General features: G+C 59.4%; 25 non-coding genes across 25 annotated transcripts; all 25 read right to left on the bottom strand.

Annotated features, from left to right (window-relative positions):
• Window positions 1-132: 132 nt before the first annotated feature.
• LOC144821069 (U1 spliceosomal RNA) lies at window positions 133-296 on the bottom strand. The gene has a single exon (XR_013608168.1). It is a non-coding gene; the product is annotated as a U1 spliceosomal RNA (small nuclear RNA).
• Window positions 297-913: 617 nt separating this feature from the next.
• Window positions 914-1,077, bottom strand: LOC144820485 (U1 spliceosomal RNA). The gene has a single exon (XR_013607813.1). It is a non-coding gene; the product is annotated as a U1 spliceosomal RNA (small nuclear RNA).
• A 617-nt stretch (window positions 1,078-1,694) lies between these two features.
• On the bottom strand, window positions 1,695-1,858 carry LOC144821068 (U1 spliceosomal RNA). The gene has a single exon (XR_013608167.1). It is a non-coding gene; the product is annotated as a U1 spliceosomal RNA (small nuclear RNA).
• A 617-nt stretch (window positions 1,859-2,475) lies between these two features.
• On the bottom strand, window positions 2,476-2,639 carry LOC144820468 (U1 spliceosomal RNA). Its single transcript, XR_013607795.1, has one exon. It is a non-coding gene; the product is annotated as a U1 spliceosomal RNA (small nuclear RNA).
• Window positions 2,640-3,256: 617 nt separating this feature from the next.
• Window positions 3,257-3,420, bottom strand: LOC144821067 (U1 spliceosomal RNA). Its single transcript, XR_013608166.1, has one exon. It is a non-coding gene; the product is annotated as a U1 spliceosomal RNA (small nuclear RNA).
• Window positions 3,421-4,037: 617 nt separating this feature from the next.
• LOC144821066 (U1 spliceosomal RNA) lies at window positions 4,038-4,201 on the bottom strand. Its single transcript, XR_013608165.1, has one exon. It is a non-coding gene; the product is annotated as a U1 spliceosomal RNA (small nuclear RNA).
• A 617-nt stretch (window positions 4,202-4,818) lies between these two features.
• Window positions 4,819-4,982, bottom strand: LOC144821065 (U1 spliceosomal RNA). Its single transcript, XR_013608164.1, has one exon. It is a non-coding gene; the product is annotated as a U1 spliceosomal RNA (small nuclear RNA).
• A 617-nt stretch (window positions 4,983-5,599) lies between these two features.
• LOC144821064 (U1 spliceosomal RNA) lies at window positions 5,600-5,763 on the bottom strand. Its single transcript, XR_013608163.1, has one exon. It is a non-coding gene; the product is annotated as a U1 spliceosomal RNA (small nuclear RNA).
• A 617-nt stretch (window positions 5,764-6,380) lies between these two features.
• On the bottom strand, window positions 6,381-6,544 carry LOC144821063 (U1 spliceosomal RNA). Its single transcript, XR_013608162.1, has one exon. It is a non-coding gene; the product is annotated as a U1 spliceosomal RNA (small nuclear RNA).
• Window positions 6,545-7,419: 875 nt separating this feature from the next.
• On the bottom strand, window positions 7,420-7,583 carry LOC144821062 (U1 spliceosomal RNA). The gene has a single exon (XR_013608161.1). It is a non-coding gene; the product is annotated as a U1 spliceosomal RNA (small nuclear RNA).
• A 617-nt stretch (window positions 7,584-8,200) lies between these two features.
• Window positions 8,201-8,364, bottom strand: LOC144821061 (U1 spliceosomal RNA). Its single transcript, XR_013608160.1, has one exon. It is a non-coding gene; the product is annotated as a U1 spliceosomal RNA (small nuclear RNA).
• A 617-nt stretch (window positions 8,365-8,981) lies between these two features.
• LOC144821060 (U1 spliceosomal RNA) lies at window positions 8,982-9,145 on the bottom strand. The gene has a single exon (XR_013608159.1). It is a non-coding gene; the product is annotated as a U1 spliceosomal RNA (small nuclear RNA).
• A 617-nt stretch (window positions 9,146-9,762) lies between these two features.
• LOC144821059 (U1 spliceosomal RNA) lies at window positions 9,763-9,926 on the bottom strand. Its single transcript, XR_013608158.1, has one exon. It is a non-coding gene; the product is annotated as a U1 spliceosomal RNA (small nuclear RNA).
• An 875-nt stretch (window positions 9,927-10,801) lies between these two features.
• Window positions 10,802-10,965, bottom strand: LOC144821058 (U1 spliceosomal RNA). The gene has a single exon (XR_013608157.1). It is a non-coding gene; the product is annotated as a U1 spliceosomal RNA (small nuclear RNA).
• Window positions 10,966-11,582: 617 nt separating this feature from the next.
• On the bottom strand, window positions 11,583-11,746 carry LOC144821057 (U1 spliceosomal RNA). Its single transcript, XR_013608156.1, has one exon. It is a non-coding gene; the product is annotated as a U1 spliceosomal RNA (small nuclear RNA).
• Window positions 11,747-12,363: 617 nt separating this feature from the next.
• On the bottom strand, window positions 12,364-12,527 carry LOC144821056 (U1 spliceosomal RNA). The gene has a single exon (XR_013608155.1). It is a non-coding gene; the product is annotated as a U1 spliceosomal RNA (small nuclear RNA).
• Window positions 12,528-13,418: 891 nt separating this feature from the next.
• Window positions 13,419-13,582, bottom strand: LOC144821055 (U1 spliceosomal RNA). Its single transcript, XR_013608154.1, has one exon. It is a non-coding gene; the product is annotated as a U1 spliceosomal RNA (small nuclear RNA).
• Window positions 13,583-14,199: 617 nt separating this feature from the next.
• LOC144820484 (U1 spliceosomal RNA) lies at window positions 14,200-14,363 on the bottom strand. Its single transcript, XR_013607812.1, has one exon. It is a non-coding gene; the product is annotated as a U1 spliceosomal RNA (small nuclear RNA).
• A 616-nt stretch (window positions 14,364-14,979) lies between these two features.
• LOC144820470 (U1 spliceosomal RNA) lies at window positions 14,980-15,143 on the bottom strand. The gene has a single exon (XR_013607797.1). It is a non-coding gene; the product is annotated as a U1 spliceosomal RNA (small nuclear RNA).
• A 617-nt stretch (window positions 15,144-15,760) lies between these two features.
• Window positions 15,761-15,924, bottom strand: LOC144821054 (U1 spliceosomal RNA). The gene has a single exon (XR_013608153.1). It is a non-coding gene; the product is annotated as a U1 spliceosomal RNA (small nuclear RNA).
• An 890-nt stretch (window positions 15,925-16,814) lies between these two features.
• LOC144821051 (U1 spliceosomal RNA) lies at window positions 16,815-16,978 on the bottom strand. Its single transcript, XR_013608152.1, has one exon. It is a non-coding gene; the product is annotated as a U1 spliceosomal RNA (small nuclear RNA).
• A 617-nt stretch (window positions 16,979-17,595) lies between these two features.
• Window positions 17,596-17,759, bottom strand: LOC144821050 (U1 spliceosomal RNA). Its single transcript, XR_013608151.1, has one exon. It is a non-coding gene; the product is annotated as a U1 spliceosomal RNA (small nuclear RNA).
• Window positions 17,760-18,650: 891 nt separating this feature from the next.
• On the bottom strand, window positions 18,651-18,814 carry LOC144821049 (U1 spliceosomal RNA). The gene has a single exon (XR_013608150.1). It is a non-coding gene; the product is annotated as a U1 spliceosomal RNA (small nuclear RNA).
• A 617-nt stretch (window positions 18,815-19,431) lies between these two features.
• Window positions 19,432-19,595, bottom strand: LOC144821048 (U1 spliceosomal RNA). The gene has a single exon (XR_013608149.1). It is a non-coding gene; the product is annotated as a U1 spliceosomal RNA (small nuclear RNA).
• A 617-nt stretch (window positions 19,596-20,212) lies between these two features.
• LOC144821047 (U1 spliceosomal RNA) lies at window positions 20,213-20,376 on the bottom strand. Its single transcript, XR_013608148.1, has one exon. It is a non-coding gene; the product is annotated as a U1 spliceosomal RNA (small nuclear RNA).
• Window positions 20,377-20,534: the final 158 nt, after the last annotated feature.

Genomic DNA, 20,534 nt, shown 5'->3' with positions numbered 1-20,534 from the left:
GTAATGGGCCCTCGCCCACTCCCCATTCCAGCCAGCTTACAGCACCCTGGACGGACGACAAGAAACGTCAAAGGGTGCTCCAGACTCCTTTTTATTTTTCTCTCCCTTTTTGTCTTTCTTGAAACCAGAGATCAGGGGAAAGCGCGAACGCAGTCCCCCACTACCAGAAATTATGCAGTCGAGTATCCCGCATTTGGGGACATCGCAGGGGTCAGCACATCCGAAGTGCAATGGATGAGCCTCACCCTGGGAGAACCACCTTCGTGATCATGGTGTCTCCCCTGCCAGGTAAGTATGAGTTGGAAGGGGACAGGGCGAGGGCGGCCCGCATGGCATCTCCCCGCAGAGCGAGGGTGGCATCCACACAGGGAAGGCCTGAGGCCGGGCGAGGCAGAGCATGGGCCTTGTGAGGCCCAAGGTTGCCCAGCCAAGGGCCCTGTGCCCACTTTGGAAAGCGCGCAGCTACCCACAGCAGCTTCCCACAGGCCTCGGCCGGCCTGCAAAATTTGCATGTCCACGCCCACCAGCAGCGCCAATCAGGGCCCTGCTTTCACTACTCTGCACGCAGCTCACATGGGGGGAAAGCCAGGGCTACAGCTAGCACACCAGAGGGCTTGGCAGGTCGAAATCGGGCCCAAAAGCAGATCTGTCAGGCCCTCCAAACTGTGCGCAAGCAAAGGCTACGGCAAGCAGAGAAGAGGGCTTGCCAGGCCGAAATCGGGCCCAGAAGCACGTTTCTAAGCCCTAACCCAGCATCCCCCAAGCTCGTCAATTCGCATATGTAATGGGCCCTCGCCCACTCCCCATTCCAGCCAGCTTACAGCACCCTGGACGGACGACAAGAAACGTCAAAGGGTGCTCCAGACTCCTTTTTATTTTTCTCTCCCTTTTTGTCTTTCTTGAAACCAGAGATCAGGGGAAAGCGCGAACGCAGTCCCCCACTACCAGAAATTATGCAGTCGAGTATGCCGCATTTGGGGACATCGCAGGGGTCAGCACATCCGAAGTGCAATGGATGAGCCTCACGCTGGGAGAACCACCTTCGTGATCATGGTGTCTCCCCTGCCAGGTAAGTATGAGTTGGAAGGGGACAGGGCGAGGGCGGCCCGCATGGCATCTCCCCGCAGAGCGAGGGTGGCATCCACACAGGGAAGGCCTGAGGCCGGGCGAGGCAGAGCATGGGCCTTGTGAGGCCCAAGGTTGCCCAGCCAAGGGCCCTGTGCCCACTTTGGAAAGCGCGCAGCTACCCACAGCAGCTTCCCACAGGCCTCGGCCGGCCTGCAAAATTTGCATGTCCACGCCCACCAGCAGCGCCAATCAGGGCCCTGCTTTCACTACTCTGCACGCAGCTCACATGGGGGGAAAGCCAGGGCTACAGCTAGCACACCAGAGGGCTTGGCAGGTCGAAATCGGGCCCAAAAGCAGATCTGTCAGGCCCTCCAAACTGTGCGCAAGCAAAGGCTACGGCAAGCAGAGAAGAGGGCTTGCCAGGCCGAAATCGGGCCCAGAAGCACGTTTCTAAGCCCTAACCCAGCATCCCCCAAGCTCGTCAATTCGCATATGTAATGGGCCCTCGCCCACTCCCCATTCCAGCCAGCTTACAGCACCCTGGACGGACGACAAGAAACGTCAAAGGGTGCTCCAGACTCCTTTTTATTTTTCTCTCCCTTATTGTCTTTCTTGAAACCAGAGATCAGGGGAAAGCGCGAACGCAGTCCCCCACTACCAGAAATTATGCAGTCGAGTATCCCGCATTTGGGGACATCGCAGGGGTCAGCACATCCGAAGTGCAATGGATGAGCCTCACCCTGGGAGAACCACCTTCGTGATCATGGTGTCTCCCCTGCCAGGTAAGTATGAGTTGGAAGGGGACAGGGCGAGGGCGGCCCGCATGGCATCTCCCCGCAGAGCGAGGGTGGCATCCACACAGGGAAGGCCTGAGGCCGGGCGAGGCAGAGCATGGGCCTTGTGAGGCCCAAGGTTGCCCAGCCAAGGGCCCTGTGCCCACTTTGGAAAGCGCGCAGCTACCCACAGCAGCTTCCCACAGGCCTCGGCCGGCCTGCAAAATTTGCATGTCCACGCCCACCAGCAGCGCCAATCAGGGCCCTGCTTTCACTACTCTGCACGCAGCTCACATGGGGGGAAAGCCAGGGCTACAGCTAGCACACCAGAGGGCTTGGCAGGTCGAAATCGGGCCCAAAAGCAGATCTGTCAGGCCCTCCAAACTGTGCGCAAGCAAAGGCTACGGCAAGCAGAGAAGAGGGCTTGCCAGGCCGAAATCGGGCCCAGAAGCACGTTTCTAAGCCCTAACCCAGCATCCCCCAAGCTCGTCAATTCGCATATGTAATGGGCCCTCGCCCACTCCCCATTCCAGCCAGCTTACAGCACCCTGGACGGACGACAAGAAACGTCAAAGGGTGCTCCAGACTCCTTTTTATTTTTCTCTCCCTTTTTGTCTTTCTTGAAACCAGAGATCAGGGGAAAGCGCGAACGCAGTCCCCCACTACCAGAAATTATGCAGTCGAGTATCCCGCATTTGGGGACATCGCAGGGGTCAGCACATCCGAAGTGCAATGGATGAGCCTCACCCTGGGAGCACCACCTTCGTGATCATGGTGTCTCCCCTGCCAGGTAAGTATGAGTTGGAAGGGGACAGGGCGAGGGCGGCCCGCATGGCATCTCCCCGCAGAGCGAGGGTGGCATCCACACAGGGAAGGCCTGAGGCCGGGCGAGGCAGAGCATGGGCCTTGTGAGGCCCAAGGTTGCCCAGCCAAGGGCCCTGTGCCCACTTTGGAAAGCGCGCAGCTACCCACAGCAGCTTCCCACAGGCCTCGGCCGGCCTGCAAAATTTGCATGTCCACGCCCACCAGCAGCGCCAATCAGGGCCCTGCTTTCACTACTCTGCACGCAGCTCACATGGGGGGAAAGCCAGGGCTACAGCTAGCACACCAGAGGGCTTGGCAGGTCGAAATCGGGCCCAAAAGCAGATCTGTCAGGCCCTCCAAACTGTGCGCAAGCAAAGGCTACGGCAAGCAGAGAAGAGGGCTTGCCAGGCCGAAATCGGGCCCAGAAGCACGTTTCTAAGCCCTAACCCAGCATCCCCCAAGCTCGTCAATTCGCATATGTAATGGGCCCTCGCCCACTCCCCATTCCAGCCAGCTTACAGCACCCTGGACGGACGACAAGAAACGTCAAAGGGTGCTCCAGACTCCTTTTTATTTTTCTCTCCCTTATTGTCTTTCTTGAAACCAGAGATCAGGGGAAAGCGCGAACGCAGTCCCCCACTACCAGAAATTATGCAGTCGAGTATCCCGCATTTGGGGACATCGCAGGGGTCAGCACATCCGAAGTGCAATGGATGAGCCTCACCCTGGGAGAACCACCTTCGTGATCATGGTGTCTCCCCTGCCAGGTAAGTATGAGTTGGAAGGGGACAGGGCGAGGGCGGCCCGCATGGCATCTCCCCGCAGAGCGAGGGTGGCATCCACACAGGGAAGGCCTGAGGCCGGGCGAGGCAGAGCATGGGCCTTGTGAGGCCCAAGGTTGCCCAGCCAAGGGCCCTGTGCCCACTTTGGAAAGCGCGCAGCTACCCACAGCAGCTTCCCACAGGCCTCGGCCGGCCTGCAAAATTTGCATGTCCACGCCCACCAGCAGCGCCAATCAGGGCCCTGCTTTCACTACTCTGCACGCAGCTCACATGGGGGGAAAGCCAGGGCTACAGCTAGCACACCAGAGGGCTTGGCAGGTCGAAATCGGGCCCAAAAGCAGATCTGTCAGGCCCTCCAAACTGTGCGCAAGCAAAGGCTACGGCAAGCAGAGAAGAGGGCTTGCCAGGCCGAAATCGGGCCCAGAAGCACGTTTCTAAGCCCTAACCCAGCATCCCCCAAGCTCGTCAATTCGCATATGTAATGGGCCCTCGCCCACTCCCCATTCCAGCCAGCTTACAGCACCCTGGACGGACGACAAGAAACGTCAAAGGGTGCTCCAGACTCCTTTTTATTTTTCTCTCCCTTTTTGTCTTTCTTGAAACCAGAGATCAGGGGAAAGCGCGAACGCAGTCCCCCACTACCAGAAATTATGCAGTCGAGTATCCCGCATTTGGGGACATCGCAGGGGTCAGCACATCCGAAGTGCAATGGATGAGCCTCACCCTGGGAGAACCACCTTCGTGATCATGGTGTCTCCCCTGCCAGGTAAGTATGAGTTGGAAGGGGACAGGGCGAGGGCGGCCCGCATGGCATCTCCCCGCAGAGCGAGGGTGGCATCCACACAGGGAAGGCCTGAGGCCGGGCGAGGCAGAGCATGGGCCTTGTGAGGCCCAAGGTTGCCCAGCCAAGGGCCCTGTGCCCACTTTGGAAAGCGCGCAGCTACCCACAGCAGCTTCCCACAGGCCTCGGCCGGCCTGCAAAATTTGCATGTCCACGCCCACCAGCAGCGCCAATCAGGGCCCTGCTTTCACTACTCTGCACGCAGCTCACATGGGGGGAAAGCCAGGGCTACAGCTAGCACACCAGAGGGCTTGGCAGGTCGAAATCGGGCCCAAAAGCAGATCTGTCAGGCCCTCCAAACTGTGCGCAAGCAAAGGCTACGGCAAGCAGAGAAGAGGGCTTGCCAGGCCGAAATCGGGCCCAGAAGCACGTTTCTAAGCCCTAACCCAGCATCCCCCAAGCTCGTCAATTCGCATATGTAATGGGCCCTCGCCCACTCCCCATTCCAGCCAGCTTACAGCACCCTGGACGGACGACAAGAAACGTCAAAGGGTGCTCCAGACTCCTTTTTATTTTTCTCTCCCTTTTTGTCTTTCTTGAAACCAGAGATCAGGGGAAAGCGCGAACGCAGTCCCCCACTACCAGAAATTATGCAGTCGAGTATCCCGCATTTGGGGACATCGCAGGGGTCAGCACATCCGAAGTGCAATGGATGAGCCTCACCCTGGGAGAACCACCTTCGTGATCATGGTGTCTCCCCTGCCAGGTAAGTATGAGTTGGAAGGGGACAGGGCGAGGGCGGCCCGCATGGCATCTCCCCGCAGAGCGAGGGTGGCATCCACACAGGGAAGGCCTGAGGCCGGGCGAGGCAGAGCATGGGCCTTGTGAGGCCCAAGGTTGCCCAGCCAAGGGCCCTGTGCCCACTTTGGAAAGCGCGCAGCTACCCACAGCAGCTTCCCACAGGCCTCGGCCGGCCTGCAAAATTTGCATGTCCACGCCCACCAGCAGCGCCAATCAGGGCCCTGCTTTCACTACTCTGCACGCAGCTCACATGGGGGGAAAGCCAGGGCTACAGCTAGCACACCAGAGGGCTTGGCAGGTCGAAATCGGGCCCAAAAGCAGATCTGTCAGGCCCTCCAAACTGTGCGCAAGCAAAGGCTACGGCAAGCAGAGAAGAGGGCTTGCCAGGCCGAAATCGGGCCCAGAAGCACGTTTCTAAGCCCTAACCCAGCATCCCCCAAGCTCGTCAATTCGCATATGTAATGGGCCCTCGCCCACTCCCCATTCCAGCCAGCTTACAGCACCCTGGACGGACGACAAGAAACGTCAAAGGGTGCTCCAGACTCCTTTTTATTTTTCTCTCCCTTTTTGTCTTTCTTGAAACCAGAGATCAGGGGAAAGCGCGAACGCAGTCCCCCACTACCAGAAATTATGCAGTCGAGTATCCCGCATTTGGGGACATCGCAGGGGTCAGCACATCCGAAGTGCAATGGATGAGCCTCACCCTGGGAGAACCACCTTCGTGATCATGGTGTCTCCCCTGCCAGGTAAGTATGAGTTGGAAGGGGACAGGGCGAGGGCGGCCCGCATGGCATCTCCCCGCAGAGCGAGGGTGGCATCCACACAGGGAAGGCCTGAGGCCGGGCGAGGCAGAGCATGGGCCTTGTGAGGCCCAAGGTTGCCCAGCCAAGGGCCCTGTGCCCACTTTGGAAAGCGCGCAGCTACCCACAGCAGCTTCCCACAGGCCTCGGCCGGCCTGCAAAATTTGCATGTCCACGCCCACCAGCAGCGCCAATCAGGGCCCTGCTTTCACTACTCTGCACGCAGCTCACATGGGGGGAAAGCCAGGGCTACAGCTAGCACACCAGAGGGCTTGGCAGGTCGAAATCGGGCCCAAAAGCAGATCTGTCAGGCCCTCCAAACTGTGCGCAAGCAAAGGCTACGGCAAGCAGAGAAGAGGGCTTGCCAGGCCGAAATCGGGCCCAGAAGCACGTTTCTAAGCCCTAACCCAGCATCCCCCAAGCTCGTCAATTCGCATATGTAATGGGCCCTCGCCCACTCCCCATTCCAGCCAGCTTACAGCACCCTGGACGGACGACAAGAAACGTCAAAGGGTGCTCCAGACTCCTTTTTATTTTTCTCTCCCTTTTTGTCTTTCTTGAAACCAGAGATCAGGGGAAAGCGCGAACGCAGTCCCCCACTACCAGAAATTATGCAGTCGAGTATCCCGCATTTGGGGACATCGCAGGGGTCAGCACATCCGAAGTGCAATGGATGAGCCTCACCCTGGGAGAACCACCTTCGTGATCATGGTGTCTCCCCTGCCAGGTAAGTATGAGTTGGAAGGGGACAGGGCGAGGGCGGCCCGCATGGCATCTCCCCGCAGAGCGAGGGTGGCATCCACACAGGGAAGGCCTGAGGCCGGGCGAGGCAGAGCATGGGCCTTGTGAGGCCCAAGGTTGCCCAGCCAAGGGCCCTGTGCCCACTTTGGAAAGCGCGCAGCTACCCACAGCAGCTTCCCACAGGCCTCGGCCGGCCTGCAAAATTTGCATGTCCACGCCCACCAGGGCCCTGCTTTCACTATACTGCACGCAGCTCACACGGGCGGGAAAGCCAGGGCTACAGCACTCACAGAAGGGGGCTTGCCAGGTCGATTTTGGGCCCAGAAGCAGAGATTTGGGGCTTTTGATGCTCAAGACCTGCCACTGAAGCCAACTCTAGAGTAGGCAGTGACCTGTTGCCTGGCTAGGCCCCAGTTGACTGCTTGTGGCTGAAAGTCAGAGACAAAGCGGCCAGCAAGCGAGCAGGGGTTCTCGCCCCGAGCCCCTCACGCCTTCCCGAACGCTCCCAAACGCAGCAGAACCCTCGCCGGGCCACAGCCTGGGGTTCTCAGCCAGAGTCTGGGCCCGGGAAGGCTAGGGTTAGGCAAGTGGCTGGCAGCCAGGCCACAGCCCCAGGGCTGGCGATCGAAAGGAGCAGACATGTCACCTGGCCAGGGCCTACTGCCCTGTCTCTGGATAGGTCCCCAGAGTGGGAGGCTTCAACTATCCCATCATTCCCCAGGCTCAGCACTTTGCATGCTATCCCCTCTTGCCCACGCCCCCTTCCAATCCAGCCGCAGCACCCTGGACAGACCACAGAAGACGACGAAAGGTGCTCCAGACTCCTTTTTATTTTTCTCTCCCTTTTTGTCTTTCTTGAAACCAGAGATCAGGGGAAAGCGCGAACGCAGTCCCCCACTACCAGAAATTATGCAGTCGAGTATCCCGCATTTGGGGACATCGCAGGGGTCAGCACATCCGAAGTGCAATGGATGAGCCTCACCCTGGGAGAACCACCTTCGTGATCATGGTGTCTCCCCTGCCAGGTAAGTATGAGTTGGAAGGGGACAGGGCGAGGGCGGCCCGCATGGCATCTCCCCGCAGAGCGAGGGTGGCATCCACACAGGGAAGGCCTGAGGCCGGGCGAGGCAGAGCATGGGCCTTGTGAGGCCCAAGGTTGCCCAGCCAAGGGCCCTGTGCCCACTTTGGAAAGCGCGCAGCTACCCACAGCAGCTTCCCACAGGCCTCGGCCGGCCTGCAAAATTTGCATGTCCACGCCCACCAGCAGCGCCAATCAGGGCCCTGCTTTCACTACTCTGCACGCAGCTCACATGGGGGGAAAGCCAGGGCTACAGCTAGCACACCAGAGGGCTTGGCAGGTCGAAATCGGGCCCAAAAGCAGATCTGTCAGGCCCTCCAAACTGTGCGCAAGCAAAGGCTACGGCAAGCAGAGAAGAGGGCTTGCCAGGCCGAAATCGGGCCCAGAAGCACGTTTCTAAGCCCTAACCCAGCATCCCCCAAGCTCGTCAATTCGCATATGTAATGGGCCCTCGCCCACTCCCCATTCCAGCCAGCTTACAGCACCCTGGACGGACGACAAGAAACGTCAAAGGGTGCTCCAGACTCCTTTTTATTTTTCTCTCCCTTTTTGTCTTTCTTGAAACCAGAGATCAGGGGAAAGCGCGAACGCAGTCCCCCACTACCAGAAATTATGCAGTCGAGTATCCCGCATTTGGGGACATCGCAGGGGTCAGCACATCCGAAGTGCAATGGATGAGCCTCACCCTGGGAGAACCACCTTCGTGATCATGGTGTCTCCCCTGCCAGGTAAGTATGAGTTGGAAGGGGACAGGGCGAGGGCGGCCCGCATGGCATCTCCCCGCAGAGCGAGGGTGGCATCCACACAGGGAAGGCCTGAGGCCGGGCGAGGCAGAGCATGGGCCTTGTGAGGCCCAAGGTTGCCCAGCCAAGGGCCCTGTGCCCACTTTGGAAAGCGCGCAGCTACCCACAGCAGCTTCCCACAGGCCTCGGCCGGCCTGCAAAATTTGCATGTCCACGCCCACCAGCAGCGCCAATCAGGGCCCTGCTTTCACTACTCTGCACGCAGCTCACATGGGGGGAAAGCCAGGGCTACAGCTAGCACACCAGAGGGCTTGGCAGGTCGAAATCGGGCCCAAAAGCAGATCTGTCAGGCCCTCCAAACTGTGCGCAAGCAAAGGCTACGGCAAGCAGAGAAGAGGGCTTGCCAGGCCGAAATCGGGCCCAGAAGCACGTTTCTAAGCCCTAACCCAGCATCCCCCAAGCTCGTCAATTCGCATATGTAATGGGCCCTCGCCCACTCCCCATTCCAGCCAGCTTACAGCACCCTGGACGGACGACAAGAAACGTCAAAGGGTGCTCCAGACTCCTTTTTATTTTTCTCTCCCTTTTTGTCTTTCTTGAAACCAGAGATCAGGGGAAAGCGCGAACGCAGTCCCCCACTACCAGAAATTATGCAGTCGAGTATCCCGCATTTGGGGACATCGCAGGGGTCAGCACATCCGAAGTGCAATGGATGAGCCTCACCCTGGGAGAACCACCTTCGTGATCATGGTGTCTCCCCTGCCAGGTAAGTATGAGTTGGAAGGGGACAGGGCGAGGGCGGCCCGCATGGCATCTCCCCGCAGAGCGAGGGTGGCATCCACACAGGGAAGGCCTGAGGCCGGGCGAGGCAGAGCATGGGCCTTGTGAGGCCCAAGGTTGCCCAGCCAAGGGCCCTGTGCCCACTTTGGAAAGCGCGCAGCTACCCACAGCAGCTTCCCACAGGCCTCGGCCGGCCTGCAAAATTTGCATGTCCACGCCCACCAGCAGCGCCAATCAGGGCCCTGCTTTCACTACTCTGCACGCAGCTCACATGGGGGGAAAGCCAGGGCTACAGCTAGCACACCAGAGGGCTTGGCAGGTCGAAATCGGGCCCAAAAGCAGATCTGTCAGGCCCTCCAAACTGTGCGCAAGCAAAGGCTACGGCAAGCAGAGAAGAGGGCTTGCCAGGCCGAAATCGGGCCCAGAAGCACGTTTCTAAGCCCTAACCCACCATCCCCCAAGCTCGTCAATTCGCATATGTAATGGGCCCTCGCCCACTCCCCATTCCAGCCAGCTTACAGCACCCTGGACGGACGACAAGAAACGTCAAAGGGTGCTCCAGACTCCTTTTTATTTTTCTCTCCCTTTTTGTCTTTCTTGAAACCAGAGATCAGGGGAAAGCGCGAACGCAGTCCCCCACTACCAGAAATTATGCAGTCGAGTATCCCGCATTTGGGGACATCGCAGGGGTCAGCACATCCGAAGTGCAATGGATGAGCCTCACCCTGGGAGAACCACCTTCGTGATCATGGTGTCTCCCCTGCCAGGTAAGTATGAGTTGGAAGGGGACAGGGCGAGGGCGGCCCGCATGGCATCTCCCCGCAGAGCGAGGGTGGCATCCACACAGGGAAGGCCTGAGGCCGGGCGAGGCAGAGCATGGGCCTTGTGAGGCCCAAGGTTGCCCAGCCAAGGGCCCTGTGCCCACTTTGGAAAGCGCGCAGCTACCCACAGCAGCTTCCCACAGGCCTCGGCCGGCCTGCAAAATTTGCATGTCCACGCCCACCAGGGCCCTGCTTTCACTATACTGCACGCAGCTCACACGGGCGGGAAAGCCAGGGCTACAGCACTCACAGAAGGGGGCTTGCCAGGTCGATTTTGGGCCCAGAAGCAGAGATTTGGGGCTTTTGATGCTCAAGACCTGCCACTGAAGCCAACTCTAGAGTAGGCAGTGACCTGTTGCCTGGCTAGGCCCCAGTTGACTGCTTGTGGCTGAAAGTCAGAGACAAAGCGGCCAGCAAGCGAGCAGGGGTTCTCGCCCCGAGCCCCTCACGCCTTCCCGAACGCTCCCAAACGCAGCAGAACCCTCGCCGGGCCACAGCCTGGGGTTCTCAGCCAGAGTCTGGGCCCGGGAAGGCTAGGGTTAGGCAAGTGGCTGGCAGCCAGGCCACAGCCCCAGGGCTGGCGATCGAAAGGAGCAGACATGTCACCTGGCCAGGGCCTACTGCCCTGTCTCTGGATAGGTCCCCAGAGTGGGAGGCTTCAACTATCCCATCATTCCCCAGGCTCAGCACTTTGCATGCTATCCCCTCTTGCCCACGCCCCCTTCCAATCCAGCCGCAGCACCCTGGACAGACCACAGAAGACGACGAAAGGTGCTCCAGACTCCTTTTTATTTTTCTCTCCCTTTTTGTCTTTCTTGAAACCAGAGATCAGGGGAAAGCGCGAACGCAGTCCCCCACTACCAGAAATTATGCAGTCGAGTATCCCGCATTTGGGGACATCGCAGGGGTCAGCACATCCGAAGTGCAATGGATGAGCCTCACCCTGGGAGAACCACCTTCGTGATCATGGTGTCTCCCCTGCCAGGTAAGTATGAGTTGGAAGGGGACAGGGCGAGGGCGGCCCGCATGGCATCTCCCCGCAGAGCGAGGGTGGCATCCACACAGGGAAGGCCTGAGGCCGGGCGAGGCAGAGCATGGGCCTTGTGAGGCCCAAGGTTGCCCAGCCAAGGGCCCTGTGCCCACTTTGGAAAGCGCGCAGCTACCCACAGCAGCTTCCCACAGGCCTCGGCCGGCCTGCAAAATTTGCATGTCCACGCCCACCAGCAGCGCCAATCAGGGCCCTGCTTTCACTACTCTGCACGCAGCTCACATGGGGGGAAAGCCAGGGCTACAGCTAGCACACCAGAGGGCTTGGCAGGTCGAAATCGGGCCCAAAAGCAGATCTGTCAGGCCCTCCAAACTGTGCGCAAGCAAAGGCTACGGCAAGCAGAGAAGAGGGCTTGCCAGGCCGAAATCGGGCCCAGAAGCACGTTTCTAAGCCCTAACCCAGCATCCCCCAAGCTCGTCAATTCGCATATGTAATGGGCCCTCGCCCACTCCCCATTCCAGCCAGCTTACAGCACCCTGGACGGACGACAAGAAACGTCAAAGGGTGCTCCAGACTCCTTTTTATTTTTCTCTCCCTTTTTGTCTTTCTTGAAACCAGAGATCAGGGGAAAGCGCGAACGCAGTCCCCCACTACCAGAAATTATGCAGTCGAGTATCCCGCATTTGGGGACATCGCAGGGGTCAGCACATCCGAAGTGCAATGGATGAGCCTCACCCTGGGAGAACCACCTTCGTGATCATGGTGTCTCCCCTGCCAGGTAAGTATGAGTTGGAAGGGGACAGGGCGAGGGCGGCCCGCATGGCATCTCCCCGCAGAGCGAGGGTGGCATCCACACAGGGAAGGCCTGAGGCCGGGCGAGGCAGAGCATGGGCCTTGTGAGGCCCAAGGTTGCCCAGCCAAGGGCCCTGTGCCCACTTTGGAAAGCGCGCAGCTACCCACAGCAGCTTCCCACAGGCCTCGGCCGGCCTGCAAAATTTGCATGTCCACGCCCACCAGCAGCGCCAATCAGGGCCCTGCTTTCACTACTCTGCACGCAGCTCACATGGGGGGAAAGCCAGGGCTACAGCTAGCACACCAGAGGGCTTGGCAGGTCGAAATCGGGCCCAAAAGCAGATCTGTCAGGCCCTCCAAACTGTGCGCAAGCAAAGGCTACGGCAAGCAGAGAAGAGGGCTTGCCAGGCCGAAATCGGGCCCAGAAGCACGTTTCTAAGCCCTAACCCAGCATCCCCCAAGCTCGTCAATTCGCATATGTAATGGGCCCTCGCCCACTCCCCATTCCAGCCAGCTTACAGCACCCTGGACGGACGACAAGAAACGTCAAAGGGTGCTCCAGACTCCTTTTTATTTTTCTCTCCCTTTTTGTCTTTCTTGAAACCAGAGATCAGGGGAAAGCGCGAACGCAGTCCCCCACTACCAGAAATTATGCAGTCGAGTATCCCGCATTTGGGGACATCGCAGGGGTCAGCACATCCGAAGTGCAATGGATGAGCCTCACCCTGGGAGAACCACCTTCGTGATCATGGTGTCTCCCCTGCCAGGTAAGTATGAGTTGGAAGGGGACAGGGCGAGGGCGGCCCGCATGGCATCTCCCCGCAGAGCGAGGGTGGCATCCACACAGGGAAGGCCTGAGGCCGGGCGAGGCAGAGCATGGGCCTTGTGAGGCCCAAGGTTGCCCAGCCAAGGGCCCTGTGCCCACTTTGGAAAGCGCGCAGCTACCCACAGCAGCTTCCCACAGGCCTCGGCCGGCCTGCAAAATTTGCATGTCCACGCCCACCAGGGCCCTGCTTTCACTATACTGCACGCAGCTCACACGGGCGGGAAAGCCAGGGCTACAGCACTCACAGAAGGGGGCTTGCCAGGTCGATTTTGGGCCCAGAAGCAGAGATTTGGGGCTTTTGATGCTCAAGACCTGCCACTGAAGCCAACTCTAGAGTAGGCAGTGACCTGTTGCCTGGCTAGGCCCCAGTTGACTGCTTGTGGCTGAAAGTCAGAGACAAAGCGGCCAGCAAGCGAGCAGGGGTTCTCGCCCCGAGCCCCTCACGCCTTCCCGAACGCTCCCAAACGCAGCAAAACCCTCGCCGGGCAGAGCCCTCGCCGGGCCACAGCCTGGGGTTCTCAGCCAGAGTCTGGGCCCGGGAAGGCTAGGGTTAGGCAAGTGGCTGGCAGCCAGGCCACAGCCCCAGGGCTGGCGATCGAAAGGAGCAGACATGTCACCTGGCCAGGGCCTACTGCCCTGTCTCTGGATAGGTCCCCAGAGTGGGAGGCTTCAACTATCCCATCATTCCCCAGGCTCAGCACTTTGCATGCTATCCCCTCTTGCCCACGCCCCCTTCCAATCCAGCCGCAGCACCCTGGACAGACCACAGAAGACGACGAAAGGTGCTCCAGACTCCTTTTTATTTTTCTCTCCCTTTTTGTCTTTCTTGAAACCAGAGATCAGGGGAAAGCGCGAACGCAGTCCCCCACTACCAGAAATTATGCAGTCGAGTATCCCGCATTTGGGGACATCGCAGGGGTCAGCACATCCGAAGTGCAATGGATGAGCCTCACCCTGGGAGAACCACCTTCGTGATCATGGTGTCTCCCCTGCCAGGTAAGTATGAGTTGGAAGGGGACAGGGCGAGGGCGGCCCGCATGGCATCTCCCCGCAGAGCGAGGGTGGCATCCACACAGGGAAGGCCTGAGGCCGGGCGAGGCAGAGCATGGGCCTTGTGAGGCCCAAGGTTGCCCAGCCAAGGGCCCTGTGCCCACTTTGGAAAGCGCGCAGCTACCCACAGCAGCTTCCCACAGGCCTCGGCCGGCCTGCAAAATTTGCATGTCCACGCCCACCAGCAGCGCCAATCAGGGCCCTGCTTTCACTACTCTGCACGCAGCTCACATGGGGGGAAAGCCAGGGCTACAGCTAGCACACCAGAGGGCTTGGCAGGTCGAAATCGGGCCCAAAAGCAGATCTGTCAGGCCCTCCAAACTGTGCGCAAGCAAAGGCTACGGCAAGCAGAGAAGAGGGCTTGCCAGGCCGAAATCGGGCCCAGAAGCACGTTTCTAAGCCCTAACCCAGCATCCCCCAAGCTCGTCAATTCGCATATGTAATGGGGCCTCGCCCACTCCCCATTCCAGCCAGCTTACAGCACCCTGGACGGACGACAAGAAACGTCAAAGGGTGCTCCAGACTCCTTTTTATTTTTCTCTCCCTTTTTGTCTTTCTTGAAACCAGAGATCAGGGGAAAGCGCGAACGCAGTCCCCCACTACCAGAAATTATGCAGTCGAGTATCCCGCATTTGGGGACATCGCAGGGGTCAGCACATCCGAAGTGCAATGGATGAGCCTCACGCTGGGAGAACCACCTTCGTGATCATGGTGTCTCCCCTGCCAGGTAAGTATGAGTTGGAAGGGGACAGGGCGAGGGCGGCCCGCATGGCATCTCCCCGCAGAGCGAGGGTGGCATCCACACAGGGAAGGCCTGAGGCCGGGCGAGGCAGAGCATGGGCCTTGTGAGGCCCAAGGTTGCCCAGCCAAGGGCCCTGTGCCCACTTTGGAAAGCGCGCAGCTACCCACAGCAGCTTCCCACAGGCCTCGGCCGGCCTGCAAAATTTGCATGTCCACGCCCACCAGCAGCGCCAATCAGGGCCCTGCTTTCACTACTCTGCACGCAGCTCACATGGGGGGAAAGCCAGGGCTACAGCTAGCACACCAGAGGGCTTGGCAGGTCGAAATCGGGCCCAAAAGCAGATCTGTCAGGCCCTCCAAACTGTGCGCAAGCAAAGGCTACGGCAAGCAGAGAAGAGGGCTTGCCAGGCCGAAATCGGGCCCAGAAGCACGTTTCTAAGCCCTAACCCAGCATCCCCCAAGCTCGTCAATTCGCATATGTAATGGGCCCTCGCCCACTCCCCATTCCAGCCAGCTTACAGCACCCTGGACGGACGACAAGAAACGTCAAAGGGTGCTCCAGACTCCTTTTTATTTTTCTCTCCCTTATTGTCTTTCTTGAAACCAGAGATCAGGGAAAGCGCGAACGCAGTCCCCCACTACCAGAAATTATGCAGTCGAGTATCCCGCATTTGGGGACATCGCAGGGGTCAGCACATCCGAAGTGCAATGGATGAGCCTCACCCTGGGAGAACCACCTTCGTGATCATGGTGTCTCCCCTGCCAGGTAAGTATGAGTTGGAAGGGGACAGGGCGAGGGCGGCCCGCATGGCATCTCCCCGCAGAGCGAGGGTGGCATCCACACAGGGAAGGCCTGAGGCCGGGCGAGGCAGAGCATGGGCCTTGTGAGGCCCAAGGTTGCCCAGCCAAGGGCCCTGTGCCCACTTTGGAAAGCGCGCAGCTACCCACAGCAGCTTCCCACAGGCCTCGGCCGGCCTGCAAAATTTGCATGTCCACGCCCACCAGCAGCGCCAATCAGGGCCCTGCTTTCACTACTCTGCACGCAGCTCACATGGGGGGAAAGCCAGGGCTACAGCTAGCACACCAGAGGGCTTGGCAGGTCGAAATCGGGCCCAAAAGCAGATCTGTCAGGCCCTCCAAACTGTGCGCAAGCAAAGGCTACGGCAAGCAGAGAAGAGGGCTTGCCAGGCCGAAATCGGGCCCAGAAGCACGTTTCTAAGCCCTAACCCAGCATCCCCCAAGCTCGTCAATTCGCATATGTAATGGGCCCTCGCCCACTCCCCATTCCAGCCAGCTTACAGCACCCTGGACGGACGACAAGAAACGTCAAAGGGTGCTCCAGACTCCTTTTTATTTTTCTCTCCCTTTTTGTCTTTCTTGAAACCAGAGATCAGGGGAAAGCGCGAACGCAGTCCCCCACTACCAGAAATTATGCAGTCGAGTATCCCGCATTTGGGGACATCGCAGGGGTCAGCACATCCGAAGTGCAATGGATGAGCCTCACCCTGGGAGAACCACCTTCGTGATCATGGTGTCTCCCCTGCCAGGTAAGTATGAGTTGGAAGGGGACAGGGCGAGGGCGGCCCGCATGGCATCTCCCCGCAGAGCGAGGGTGGCATCCACACAGGGAAGGCCTGAGGCCGGGCGAGGCAGAGCATGGGCCTTGTGAGGCCCAAGGTTGCCCAGCCAAGGGCCCTGTGCCCACTTTGGAAAGCGCGCAGCTACCCACAGCAGCTTCCCACAGGCCTCGGCCGGCCTGCAAAATTTGCATGTCCACGCCCACCAGGGCCCTGCTTTCACTATACTGCACGCAGCTCACACGGGCGGGAAAGCCAGGGCTACAGCACTCACAGAAGGGGGCTTGCCAGGTCGATTTTGGGCCCAGAAGCAGAGATTTGGGGCTTTTGATGCTCAAGACCTGCCACTGAAGCCAACTCTAGAGTAGGCAGTGACCTGTTGCCTGGCTAGGCCCCAGTTGACTGCTTGTGGCTGAAAGTCAGAGACAAAGCGGCCAGCAAGCGAGCAGGGGTTCTCGCCCGAGCCCCTCACGCCTTCCCGAAAACTCCCAAACGCAGCAGAACCCTCGCCGGGCAGAGCCCTCGCCGGGCCACAGCCTGGGGTTCTCAGCCAGAGTCTGGGCCCGGGAAGGCTAGGGTGAGGCAAGTGGCTGGCAGCCAGGCCACAGCCCCAGGGCTGGCGATCGAAAGGAGCAGACATGTCACCTGGCCAGGGCCTACTGCCCTGTCTCTGGATAGGTCCCCAGAGTGGGAGGCTTCAACTATCCCATCATTCCCCAGGCTCAGCACTTTGCATGCTATCCCCTCTTGCCCACGCCCCCTTCCAATCCAGCCGCAGCACCCTGGACAGACCACAGAAGACGACGAAAGGTGCTCCAGACTCCTTTTTATTTTTCTCTCCCTTTTTGTCTTTCTTGAAACCAGAGATCAGGGGAAAGCGCGAACGCAGTCCCCCACTACCAGAAATTATGCAGTCGAGTATCCCGCATTTGGGGACATCGCAGGGGTCAGCACATCCGAAGTGCAATGGATGAGCCTCACCCTGGGAGAACCACCTTCGTGATCATGGTGTCTCCCCTGCCAGGTAAGTATGAGTTGGAAGGGGACAGGGCGAGGGCGGCCCGCATGGCATCTCCCCGCAGAGCGAGGGTGGCATCCACACAGGGAAGGCCTGAGGCCGGGCGAGGCAGAGCATGGGCCTTGTGAGGCCCAAGGTTGCCCAGCCAAGGGCCCTGTGCCCACTTTGGAAAGCGCGCAGCTACCCACAGCAGCTTCCCACAGGCCTCGGCCGGCCTGCAAAATTTGCATGTCCACGCCCACCAGCAGCGCCAATCAGGGCCCTGCTTTCACTACTCTGCACGCAGCTCACATGGGGGGAAAGCCAGGGCTACAGCTAGCACACCAGAGGGCTTGGCAGGTCGAAATCGGGCCCAAAAGCAGATCTGTCAGGCCCTCCAAACTGTGCGCAAGCAAAGGCTACGGCAAGCAGAGAAGAGGGCTTGCCAGGCCGAAATCGGGCCCAGAAGCACGTTTCTAAGCCCTAACCCAGCATCCCCCAAGCTCGTCAATTCGCATATGTAATGGGCCCTCGCCCACTCCCCATTCCAGCCAGCTTACAGCACCCTGGACGGACGACAAGAAACGTCAAAGGGTGCTCCAGACTCCTTTTTATTTTTCTCTCCCTTTTTGTCTTTCTTGAAACCAGAGATCAGGGGAAAGCGCGAACGCAGTCCCCCACTACCAGAAATTATGCAGTCGAGTATCCCGCATTTGGGGACATCGCAGGGGTCAGCACATCCGAAGTGCAATGGATGAGCCTCACCCTGGGAGAACCACCTTCGTGATCATGGTGTCTCCCCTGCCAGGTAAGTATGAGTTGGAAGGGGACAGGGCGAGGGCGGCCCGCATGGCATCTCCCCGCAGAGCGAGGGTGGCATCCACACAGGGAAGGCCTGAGGCCGGGCGAGGCAGAGCATGGGCCTTGTGAGGCCCAAGGTTGCCCAGCCAAGGGCCCTGTGCCCACTTTGGAAAGCGCGCAGCTACCCACAGCAGCTTCCCACAGGCCTCGGCCGGCCTGCAAAATTTGCATGTCCACGCCCACCAGGGCCCTGCTTTCACTATACTGCACGCAGCTCACACGGGCGGGAAAGCCAGGGCTACAGCACTCACAGAAGGGGGCTTGCCAGGTCGATTTTGGGCCCAGAAGCAGAGATTTGGGGCTTTTGATGCTCAAGACCTGCCACTGAAGCCAACTCTAGAGTAGGCAGTGACCTGTTGCCTGGCTAGGCCCCAGTTGACTGCTTGTGGCTGAAAGTCAGAGACAAAGCGGCCAGCAAGCGAGCAGGGGTTCTCGCCCCGAGCCCCTCACGCCTTCCCGAACGCTCCCAAACGCAGCAGAACCCTTGCCGGGCAGAGCCCTCGCCGGGCCACAGCCTGGGGTTCTCAGCCAGAGTCTGGGCCCGGGAAGGCTAGGGTGAGGCAAGTGGCTGGCAGCCAGGCCACAGCCCCAGGGCTGGCGATCGAAAGGAGCAGACATGTCACCTGGCCAGGGCCTACTGCCCTGTCTCTGGATAGGTCCCCAGAGTGGGAGGCTTCAACTATCCCATCATTCCCCAGGCTCAGCACTTTGCATGCTATCCCCTCTTGCCCACGCCCCCTTCCAATCCAGCCGCAGCACCCTGGACAGACCACAGAAGACGTCAAAGGGTGCTCCAGACTCCTTTTTATTTTTCTCTCCCTTTTTGTCTTTCTTGAAACCAGAGATCAGGGGAAAGCGCGAACGCAGTCCCCCACTACCAGAAATTATGCAGTCGAGTATCCCGCATTTGGGGACATCGCAGGGGTCAGCACATCCGAAGTGCAATGGATGAGCCTCACCCTGGGAGAACCACCTTCGTGATCATGGTGTCTCCCCTGCCAGGTAAGTATGAGTTGGAAGGGGACAGGGCGAGGGCGGCCCGCATGGCATCTCCCCGCAGAGCGAGGGTGGCATCCACACAGGGAAGGCCTGAGGCCGGGCGAGGCAGAGCATGGGCCTTGTGAGGCCCAAGGTTGCCCAGCCAAGGGCCCTGTGCCCACTTTGGAAAGCGCGCAGCTACCCACAGCAGCTTCCCACAGGCCTCGGCCGGCCTGCAAAATTTGCATGTCCACGCCCACCAGCAGCGCCAATCAGGGCCCTGCTTTCACTACTCTGCACGCAGCTCACATGGGGGGAAAGCCAGGGCTACAGCTAGCACACCAGAGGGCTTGGCAGGTCGAAATCGGGCCCAAAAGCAGATCTGTCAGGCCCTCCAAACTGTGCGCAAGCAAAGGCTACGGCAAGCAGAGAAGAGGGCTTGCCAGGCCGAAATCGGGCCCAGAAGCACGTTTCTAAGCCCTAACCCAGCATCCCCCAAGCTCGTCAATTCGCATATGTAATGGGCCCTCGCCCACTCCCCATTCCAGCCAGCTTACAGCACCCTGGACGGACGACAAGAAACGTCAAAGGGTGCTCCAGACTCCTTTTTATTTTTCTCTCCCTTATTGTCTTTCTTGAAACCAGAGATCAGGGGAAAGCGCGAACGCAGTCCCCCACTACCAGAAATTATGCAGTCGAGTATCCCGCATTTGGGGACATCGCAGGGGTCAGCACATCCGAAGTGCAATGGATGAGCCTCACCCTGGGAGAACCACCTTCGTGATCATGGTGTCTCCCCTGCCAGGTAAGTATGAGTTGGAAGGGGACAGGGCGAGGGCGGCCCGCATGGCATCTCCCCGCAGAGCGAGGGTGGCATCCACACAGGGAAGGCCTGAGGCCGGGCGAGGCAGAGCATGGGCCTTGTGAGGCCCAAGGTTGCCCAGCCAAGGGCCCTGTGCCCACTTTGGAAAGCGCGCAGCTACCCACAGCAGCTTCCCACAGGCCTCGGCCGGCCTGCAAAATTTGCATGTCCACGCCCACCAGCAGCGCCAATCAGGGCCCTGCTTTCACTACTCTGCACGCAGCTCACATGGGGGGAAAGCCAGGGCTACAGCTAGCACACCAGAGGGCTTGGCAGGTCGAAATCGGGCCCAAAAGCAGATCTGTCAGGCCCTCCAAACTGTGCGCAAGCAAAGGCTACGGCAAGCAGAGAAGAGGGCTTGCCAGGCCGAAATCGGGCCCAGAAGCACGTTTCTAAGCCCTAACCCAGCATCCCCCAAGCTCGTCAATTCGCATATGTAATGGGCCCTCGCCCACTCCCCATTCCAGCCAGCTTACAGCACCCTGGACGGACGACAAGAAACGTCAAAGGGTGCTCCAGACTCCTTTTTATTTTTCTCTCCCTTTTTGTCTTTCTTGAAACCAGAGATCAGGGGAAAGCGCGAACGCAGTCCCCCACTACCAGAAATTATGCAGTCGAGTATCCCGCATTTGGGGACATCGCAGGGGTCAGCACATCCGAAGTGCAATGGATGAGCCTCACCCTGGGAGAACCACCTTCGTGATCATGGTGTCTCCCCTGCCAGGTAAGTATGAGTTGGAAGGGGACAGGGCGAGGGCGGCCCGCATGGCATCTCCCCGCAGAGCGAGGGTGGCATCCACACAGGGAAGGCCTGAGGCCGGGCGAGGCAGAGCATGGGCCTTGTGAGGCCCAAGGTTGCCCAGCCAAGGGCCCTGTGCCCACTTTGGAAA

The sequence above is a fragment of the Lissotriton helveticus genome, chromosome 2_1 (genome assembly GCF_964261635.1).
Source record: "Lissotriton helveticus chromosome 2_1, aLisHel1.1, whole genome shotgun sequence".
Taxonomy (NCBI): Eukaryota; Metazoa; Chordata; class Amphibia; order Caudata; family Salamandridae; genus Lissotriton; species Lissotriton helveticus.
The sequence above is the reverse complement of the archived record's forward strand: the minus strand, read 5'-3'. Positions and strand labels throughout refer to the sequence as shown.